This window comes from Pinus tabuliformis, chromosome Q (genome assembly GCF_031772625.1).
Source record: "Pinus tabuliformis cultivar Carrire ecotype Pingquan chromosome Q, CPIR1, whole genome shotgun sequence".
Lineage (NCBI taxonomy): Eukaryota > Viridiplantae > Streptophyta > Pinopsida > Pinales > Pinaceae > Pinus > Pinus tabuliformis.
The window spans coordinates 476290805-476299862 of NC_142296.1; the positions used below are offsets into that span (position 1 = coordinate 476290805).

At 38.4% G+C, this 9058-nt stretch overlaps 2 pseudogenes; both read right to left on the bottom strand.

Annotated features, from left to right (window-relative positions):
• Window positions 1-448: 448 nt before the first annotated feature.
• On the bottom strand, window positions 449-1862 carry LOC149220260 (calcium-transporting ATPase 10, plasma membrane-type pseudogene; annotated as a pseudogene).
• Window positions 1863-5251: 3389 nt separating this feature from the next.
• LOC149220261 (calcium-transporting ATPase 10, plasma membrane-type pseudogene) lies at window positions 5252-7321 on the bottom strand (annotated as a pseudogene).
• Between the last annotated feature and the right edge of the window lie 1737 nt (window positions 7322-9058).

The following is a 9058-nucleotide window of genomic DNA, read 5'->3' on the forward strand; positions in this document are numbered from 1 at the left end:
ATAGAAATCCTTCATGAATCCTGAGAAGTAAAGCCAAATTATATTACTGAAACTCTGTCTTTACATAAGCCAAATATAATGCTTTGTCATAAAGTTTTCCAACAACCCTGATTACATTGTTGTTTCAGCTATATATAGAGTTTTTATTCTAACTAATCGAGATTCCTCCTCCAACATGAGGGAAATTCGAAAACTACTTCTAATGACACCTATCAACCATTTAACTAACTAATAAATACAACAGATTACTAATTGACAGCTTTGGAATCCTAAAACAATTAGGATTCTAACTCTACTAGATTTTCTAGACATCTAAATCAAATGGAACTCTAATTCCATAACAGTCTTGGTCTATAATCATCCTCGTTCTTTGACATCTGGTTCTGATTCAGACACGTTATCATCCAGCTCGAGTCTCTCCCCTTTGTCATTCTCATCGAAGGGAAGCTTAGATTTCTCCGCAACATCTTTCTTTGGCGCCCAATGGTGAAGATCTTGCCATAACCTGAATTTTTGGTATCAAAGTCTTCATCTCTTCTTCGCTCTTTACACGAAAATCAGGTCCTTCAATTGCCACACCATCATCTGTTAAAATGCCACACTCTGCTGCAATTGCTTACACTGTGTTAATATTGTCACCAGTGACCATCCTCACTGTAATACCTGCAGTTCTACAGAATTCAACAGCTTCTTTGACACCAGGACGCACGGGATCCTTGATGCCAACAATGCATATACATGTATAACCATTTGTAGGAATGGTTTGTCTCTCTGGATCAAAATAATCTTCCAAATCTATATAAGCAAGGCAAAGAGTTCGAAAAGATTCAGCAGCAAAACCATTAATGATATTGTTAAGATCACTACTTGCTACATCATCCAGTGCAACAACACTGCCACTGCCATCTAGACCCTTGTTACACATTTTCAGGATGATTTCCGAGGCACCTTTGCAATAAACCCGGTATTTTCCATCAGGAAGCATCACCACAACAGTCATTCTTTTCCTTACAGAATTGAAAGGCTCAACCTTTATTATTCTGGATTCACTGCGCTCTGTCGCAAAATTTCCACCCAATGATAAGCCAAACTCTAGCAAAGCAGACTCAGTCGGTGTCTCTAGAATTTCAAGTTTTCCCTCTTCACTAATCACTACCTCACCCCCTGTATTCTGGAATATGCACTGCAAAAGCAATTTCAACACAATTCCATGGATTTCAGATCTCAGACTCTCACCTTCCTTAACACTTCCAATCTTCTTGACATTGTTAGTAATCCATACCTTTACAACTACCATATGATTTGTTGTTAGGGTCCCTGTCTTATCACTACAAATACATGTTGCTGATCCCATTGTCTCACATGCTGAAAGATGCCGCACAAGTGCTTTATCATTCATCATCTTCTTCATAGCAAAAGCAAGGCTTAATGTCACAGCCAATGGCAAACCCTCTGGAATTGCAACTACAATGATTGCCGGTAATCACTGACTGTAGTCACAAGCACAACAATAAAAACGCTGATAAGAATATTCCAATGAAGATCAAGTTGTTGAATGTGCCACGCAATACATTTATCTTCTCTATATCTCTAGAGCTTATTTCGTTGAACACCTGGCAGAAGACAAATGTATTAAAGATCAGTGTGTTTAAAATTGATTCTGCATCAGAACCATGTAGCTCAAGAAGCCGTATTCCTTCCATCTCCAAAACTGCTAATACAATGAGTTGATAGACACTTTGGCTTATATTCCTCCACATAGAATTACTGATAAAACTTTGAGTTATTCCTACAGGTAATCTTTTCATCAACTCATCATTTGGATGTTCTGTTACCAGTGCCAAAGCACCAAGTGTATCCATAATCAGATTGACCCAAAGCAACTAAACTTTTGCTGAGTCTTCTTCATCCCAGCTGTCAATTAGACTTTCAAGAACATAAGGGGCATCAAGCATATCCTGGGAATATTCTCCCAAAATCCAAACCAGTGCAGCTTTAGCCTTAGGTTCTGGAACATTTCTGCTACTAACGTTCTCATAACTGCAATACAGTCATGACTCCACTGCGGATACTTCCTTAGAAGGTCTTTCACGAGAACCAGAGTTTCTGTAGTGACATAATCCTTTTCCATCTCTAGGAACTGAAGAAGGCGGCGGTCAACAATGGCATTGACATCATACTGCTGCAATGCAATTTTTCCAACTGCTCGGACAGACTCTCTTGCAATGGCCACATCAACATTTGCAGCATATTCACTGAGCTCCGTCACAATATCATATGTATTACTCTCATTTGCCACGGCTGTAAGCATCTCAAGCTTCAATTTCTTCACATATGAAGGGTCACTGTAGCGACAATAAAAATGCTTATAATCTGATGAAAACAGTATTGGAGCACGTGTCACCAACAGATGTAGATGGCTCAAGACTGCATATGACTGTTCTGGGCTTCCTGAACTCACCAGAGTGAGCAAAGGAGCCTTGATTCGTTCATACACCTGCTGGTGCACATCAGCCATGGAAATTGTTAAGTGAAGAAACAAATTGATTGTAGCTAACATTACAGCACTATCGGATATGATAGATGAAAGAATATCACTATAGGCTGACAACTGTTGATGGATTTTGATGGATATGACAGCTGTGAAAGAATGGTTATGAATTCGAACAAATCCCCAATTTCGTAGCGCAGCCAGTGCGAAATATGAATTATGCGCTACAAAATCACCTAAAACATGTTGCGTTGCGAAACTGATAAAGGGATTTATGTGCTGCGAAACCACTTTAAAATGATTACAGGCGCTACGAAATGTTTGGACATATGATATCCATGTGAGATGTGAGACCAATGATAGACTAAGACAGAGAATTGACCCCTTTATACATACCAACAATATTCTTAACAAGACTCCTATTCAAACTATTTAGACTCCAAAACCATATGAAAAGACTAGACCCAAAATTGACACCAACCCTTTGACAAACAATCGAACTGATGTGAACAATTTAAAATTTTTTCTTGAGTGATAACAGTGGCTCCACTTGGGATAGTGTGCTCCTGTAGTACACTAAGAACTCGTAGGTCCAGTGCTTTATTTTTTTTTTATTACAAACAAAAATTTGCTTGACAACATCCCTTTCCAGCGTCTTGGGCCTTCACCTCGGGCTTAAGCTTGATGATCACTGTAGGAGAAAGAAATCTATATCTACTGAGAAAAATGCTCAGTCAACCTTAAGCTTATTTGCATTTTCCTACCTACCTACCCTATCAATTCAAACTTCTTTCAGCTCAATCAATGTGAAATTTCCAATGTAGCCAATCATTTGTCTTATCTGATATTTGAGTTTTTTGACTTCATCGGAGTTCAGAGCCACAATGATATTGTGATGACCAGTGCCACTGAAATTGCCTTTGATCTTCATAGAAAAACCGAAACACTGGAAAGTAAAACTCTTTCATATATTTGGCTATAGGATCCCAGAATACATAATCAGCTTGATGATTTTTGTAACTTTCTGGTTGGGCAAACTGATCTTCAACAACCGTGTACAGTTCCTCAATCGTGAAAGAGAAAGGAAGCAACACTCTCTCCTTGTGTTCTGCCATAGAAAGCTTCTGAAAATAATGATCATGATTATGAAGACTATATGGCTGAATTTGATCTTGTAAACCTTCAATGTCTTTCTCAATGTCGTTAGCAACTTCATCTAAAAATTTCATCTTATCCTCTGCCTTGCACTCAAATGATTTTAGATAAGAAGACAAGGACAAAGAAAAACTTTCATCTATTTCTTCATTAATATGATCATCATTCCATTGTTTGAAACCTTGAATTGAAGGAGAGTTTGCCACCACATCTGATCTATCTATCCATTCCTCCAAAAACATAAACCAAAAGTCTTCAAATGACATGATGGATTTGGCAGGAAAGCTTTCAATCCATTGTTTACATTTCCCTTGAAGTGAATCATAGAACAACATAATGCAAACATCCTCATGCTTAACTCTAAGAAGCTCTGTAAAATCACAAAAATCTGATATATGCTTCAAAGTTAAACTCAGATCTTCTCCATTGAATTTTGGACCATTCCTTAGAAAATATGCATCCTTGGGAAAATGATTTGGGAAACCATGAATTCCTGAAAAATTTATGCATGCATACCTTGAAATAAGAATGGTAGCATCTGGGTCCTTCATAACTCCAGTGGAATCACCATGAATGTATGAATTTTGAATTCTTCAACAATGGAGTCGCCAAGGTAGATTTGCAGCCTCAAAAAAAAAAAAAAATTTGAGCTCCTGCTACCTTCAGAAGTTCAGCATCATGATTTCGGGAATGAGTAATCTTCAGGCTCCCGGCAGACGCACCAAAATGTTATCTCAAAATCAGACCCTGATAGGCTGCTGGTCAGGTTGACTCTAAGTAACTATTTCAGACCAACTTTAGGCTGAGGCTTAGCCTCCTCAACCTGAGAGGGCTCTCTCTGGATGTATTAATGATTTTGATTTAAAATAAGATGGCTAACTCTTGTAGAACAACTGTGACAAATATGGCTGCTGGAAATACATTAAACAAGTATCCATTGGGCTTATGGAGTCAACAACACCTTAATATAACAAAGATCTTGACTTTACATAGAATTCAAGGCATTCAGCATTTGAATATTCAGAACATAACTCATATGAAACCATAGTTTATAAATGCATACAGGAAATCAGAGCACAATCAGTGAATTCTGAGTGATTATACATTTATACAACTGTAAAAAAATTTAGGAAAGGACAAGATCACACATTCTGAACATAGAAATCCTTCATGAATCCTGAGAAGTAAAGCCAAATTATATTACTGAAACTCTGTCTTTACATAAGCCAAATACAATGCTCTGTCATAAAGTTTTCCAACAACCCTGATTACATTGATGTTTCAGCTATATATAGAGTTTTTATTCTAACTAATCGAGATTCCTCCTCCAGCATGAGGGGAATTCGAAAACTACTTCTAATGACACCTATCAACCATTTAACTAACTAATAAATACAACAGATTACTAATTGACAGCTCTGGAATCCTAAAACAATTAGGATTGTAACTCTACTAGATTTTCTAGACATCTAAATCAAATGGGACTCTAATTCCATAACAGTCTTGGTCTATAATCATCCTCGTTCTTTGACATCTGGTTCTGATTCAGACACGTTATCATCCAACTCGAGTCTCTCCCCTTTGTCATTCTCATCGAAGGGAAGCTTAGATTTCTCCGCAGCATCTTTCTTTGGCGCCCAATGGTGAAGATCTTGCCATAACCTAAATTTTTGGTATCAAAGTCTTCATCTCTTCTTCGCTCTTTACACGAAAATCAGGTCCTTCAATTGCCACACCATCATCTGTTAAAATGCCACACTCTGCTGCAATTGCTTACACTGTGTTAATATTGTCACCAGTGACCATCCTCACTGTAATACCTGCAGTTCTACAGAATTCAACAGCTTCTTTGACACCAGGACGCACGGGATCCTTGATGCCAACAATGCATATACATGTATAGCCATTTGTAGGAATGGTTTGTCTCTCTGGATCAAAATAATCTTCCAAATCTATTTAAGCAAGGCAAAGAGTTCGAAAAGATTTAGTAGCAAAACCATTAATGATATTGTTAAGATCACTACTTGCTACATCATCCAGTGCAACAACACTGCCACTGCCATCTAGACCCTTGTTACACATTTTCAGGATGATTTCCGAGGCACCTTTGCAATAAACCCGGTATTTTCCATCAGGAAGCATCACCACAACAGTGATTCTTTTCCTTACAGAATTGAAAGGCTCAACCTTTATTATTCTGGATTCACTGCGCTCTGTCGCAAAATTTCCACCCAATGATAAGCCAAACTCTAGCAAAGCAGACTCAGTCGGTGTCTCTAGAATTTCAAGTTTTCCCTCTTCACTAATCACTACCTCAACCCTTGTATTCTGGAATATGCACTGCAAAAGCAATTTCAACACAATTCCATGGATTTCAGATCTCAGACTCTCACCTTCCTTAACACTTCCAATCTTCTTGACATTGTTAGTAATCCATACCTTTACAACTACCATACGATTTGTTGTTAGGGTCCCTGTCTTATCACTACAAATACATGTTGTTGATCCCATTGTCTCACATGCTGAAATATGCCGCACAAGTGCTTTATCATTCATCATCTTCTTCATAGCAAAAGCAAGGCTTAATGTCACAGCCAATGGCAAACCCTCTGGAATTGCAACTACAATGATTGCCGGTAATCACTGACTGTAGTCACAAGCACAACTATAAAAACGCTGATAAGAATATTCCAATGAAGATCAAGTTGTTGAATGTGCCACGCAATACATTTATCTTCTCTATATCTCTAGAGCTTATTTCGTTGAACACCTGGCAGAAGACAAATGTATTAAAGATCAGTGTGTTTAAAATTGATTCTGCATCAGAACCATGTAGCTCAAGAAGCCGTATTCCTTCCATCTCCAAAACTGCTAATACAATGAGTTGATAGACACTTTGGCTTATATTCCTCCACATAGAATTACTGATAAAACTTTGAGTTCTTCCTACAGGTAATCTTTTCATCAACTCATCATTTGGATGTTCTGTTACCAGTGCCAAAGCACCAAGTGTATCCATAATCAGATTGACCCAAAGCAACTGAACTTCTGCTGAGTCTTCTTCATCCCAGCTATCAATTAGACTTTCAAGAACATAAGGGGCATCAAGCATATCCTGGGAATATTCTCCCAAAATCCAAACCAGTGCAGCTTTAGGCTTAGGTTCTGGAACATTTCTGCTACTAACGTTCTCATAACTACAATACAGTCATGACTCCACTGCGGATACTTCCTTAGAAGGTCTTTCACGAGAACCAGAGTTTCTGTAGTGACATAATCCTTTTCCATCTCTAGGAACTGAAGAAGGCGGCGGTCAACAATGGCATTGACATCATACTGCTGCAATGCAATTTTTCCAACTGCTCGGACAGACTCTCTTGCAATGGCCACATCAACATTTGCAGCATATTCACTGAGCTCCGTCACAATATCATATGTATTACTCTCATTTGCCACGGCTGTAAGCATCTCAAGCTTCAATTTCTTCACATATGAAGGGTCACTATAGCGACAATAAAAATGCTTATAATCTGATGAAAACAGTATTGGAGCACGTGTCACCAACAGATGTAGATGGCTCAAGACTGCATATGACTGTTCTAGGCTTCCTGAACTCACCAGAGTGAGCAAAGGAGCCTTGATTCGTTCATACACCTGCTGGTGCACATCAGCCATGGAAATTGTTAAGTGAAGAAACAAATTGATTGTAGCTAACACTACAGCACTATCAGATATGATAGACGAAAGAATATCACTATAGGCTGACAACTGTTGATGGATTTTAATGGATATGACAGCTGTGAAAGAATGGTTATGAATTCGAACAAATCCCCAATTTCGTAGCGCAGCCAGTGCAAAATATGAATTATGCGCTACAAAATCACCTAAAACATGTTGCGCTGCGAAACTGATAAAGGGATTTATGTGCTGCGAAACCACTTTAAAATGATTACAGGCGCTACGAAATGTTTGGACATATGATATCCATGTGAGATGTGAGATCAATGATAGACTAAGACAGAGAATTGACCCCTCTATACATACCAACAATATTCTTAACAAGACTCCTATTCAAACTATTTAGACTCCAAAACCAGATGAAAAGACTAGACCCAAAATTGACACCAACCCTTTGACAAACAATCGAACTGATGTGAAAATTTAAAATTTTTTCTTGAGTGATAACACATGCGATCACATAACAAAATGGACTAAAGCATGAGTGAAAAAACTACAGCCGGAGTGGGTACACATCTTTTGTCATACTTCAGATTCAATTCCCATGAACTGGTATCTAGAAACAGAGCTCCACCATGGAATTGTGGAGTGGGATATATTAAGGGAAGGGTTCCTATTGACCTTCAATTTTGAAGATGGCATCGCAAGCATTGATGAAGCCCTACATGAGATTAAGGCAGTTATCTTTAGAAAACCACAAGAACCTCTGGAATGGGTCTAGCCAGTTTGGATCATCCATCTACACCATGCGTTGGAATGTTATAATGTGACCGCTGAAGAGGAGGATGATGATACAAGAAATATTAATATTCCAAAGGCAGAAGGACATCGCGAAGATGAGGGCCTGTGAATAGACAACCTAATATCACCACGTCGTTGAAGAGAAAGCAAGTAAACATTGGTACTGAAGCAGAGCCAAAGTTTACAAATATTGGATATTATTGGGATGACGCTACTATGGATAAAGTTGTTGAGTTACTCCATGAATACCAAGATTTATTCCCTACAAAGTTTTTGGACTTGAAGGGCATAGTAGGAGACATGGGTGTTATTAAAATCACTCTAAAGTTGGACGCGAAGCCTGTTAAATAGAGGACGTATCGCCTTAATCCTAAATGCAAGGAAAAGGTTCGCTTAGAGTTGGATAAGATGTTGGAAGCAGGCATCATAGAACTAGTTGAAGAATTTGAATGGATGAGCCCGATGGTGGTTTAGGAGAAGTAGAAGTGTGAGATACGTATTTGTGTAGATCTACAGAAGGTTAATGATGTGTGTGTCAATGATCCATTCCCAACGTTGTTTACTGATGAAGTATTGGACAATGTTGGAGGGCAGGAAGCCTACTCGTTCACTGATGGGTTTTTGGGGTACCATCAAATTAAGATTGCACTTGAGGAAAGGAGAAAAATGACCTTTTCAATAGAATGGGGCTGTTTTCAATACACTATAATGTCATTTGGACTCAAGAATGCACTTGCTATATTTTATCAGGTAGTCATTGCAACATTCAAGGAGTTCATTCATAAGTTCCTGGAAGTATACTTTAATCACTGGAAAATGTTCGGATTAGTAAAGCGCCATGTAGAAAGTCTGCACCTGATGTTGGATACATGTTACAGATATCAAATCGCACTGAATTTGAGGAAATGCATATTCTGCATTCCCTTTGGAATC